Source organism: Lepisosteus oculatus, unplaced genomic scaffold (assembly GCF_040954835.1).
Source record: "Lepisosteus oculatus isolate fLepOcu1 unplaced genomic scaffold, fLepOcu1.hap2 HAP2_SCAFFOLD_96, whole genome shotgun sequence".
Lineage (NCBI taxonomy): Eukaryota > Metazoa > Chordata > Actinopteri > Semionotiformes > Lepisosteidae > Lepisosteus > Lepisosteus oculatus.
In genome coordinates, this window is record NW_027168432.1 from 75,394 (window position 1) to 76,435 (window position 1,042).

At 45.1% G+C, this 1,042-nt stretch overlaps 1 non-coding gene across 1 annotated transcript; it reads left to right on the forward strand.

Annotated features, from left to right (window-relative positions):
• Positions 1-700: 700 nt before the first annotated feature.
• trnas-gcu (transfer RNA serine (anticodon GCU)) lies at positions 701-782 on the forward strand. Its single transcript has one exon. It is a non-coding gene; the product is annotated as a tRNA-Ser (tRNA).
• The last annotated feature ends 260 nt before the right edge of the window (positions 783-1,042 follow it).

A 1,042-nucleotide genomic window follows, 5' to 3' on the forward strand; every position in this document is an offset into this window, starting at 1 on the left:
TTTCAGCTAAGAACCCGACGTGCACACCGTTTAAGCTGCATAGACTCGGTCGTTTAACTCTTCTCCATTAGCAGGGTTAAGGTTAAAGAAAAAAAACATTGCTGACTTCTTTTTTTTTTGCCAGCTGCTAGCGCTGATTAGCAAGGTTTGTATTTCATGTTTTGCAAGTTGCATCCATTTTAAGAAAAACAAGTCGTGTTAAAGACAGGAAATGAATACTTGCATTTAATTAAGTCTAGCCGTAGGCGGTTATCCACTGGGATTCAGACCCAGGGCCTCCTGTTTACTAGACAGGCACTTTAACCAACTAAGCCACAGCGCCCCGGGAGTGCTGTCCTTTTGCAGCCACTTGGACACACCACTCAGACACATCTGCATTCGGTGTGTGCTCCGCCTGCTCGCTGAGCAAGTTGCCACCTTTACATACAATAGCAACATCGACACCAAGAGAAAGGATGACAAATGGCTTTTATCTGGAACTTTTCATGTCCAAGGAGCTCAATGTGCTTTCTGTGTACAACAGGGCCACTGAACTCCACGCTGGCCACTGAACCACAGCAGTGGCTTGCTGGCTTGACATCTCCCAAGGAAAATGTTGAAATCGCATGTGGAACAGGAAAATGACCCTCGAGTACGAGGGAAAAAAAAGAAAAAGATCATCTGGAGCGCACCAACCCAGTTGGGACAGCCCAGTTTTGTTAACGAGGTGGCCGAGTGGTTAAGGCGATGGATTGCTAATCCATTGTGCTTTGCACGCATGGGTTCAAATCCCATCCTCGTTGGTTTCCATGTCTGTTTCCATTCTGTTTTTGATCCCTATTGCTCAATGCACAGTGAAAGCATTGCATACATGTGTCTGACAATGAGAAATGGGCCCCTGAGACAGTCATTTGCCTGTTTCACAAATGATCGTATTTTACTAGAGATTCTGTTTGGGATTCAGATGTGCATTCGGACAGCAATCCCTTTCAAGAAATGATACGTTCTGGATGAGGTCAAAGGTGCTGGAACACTGTATTTAGGATGTGTTTGCAGTTATTCT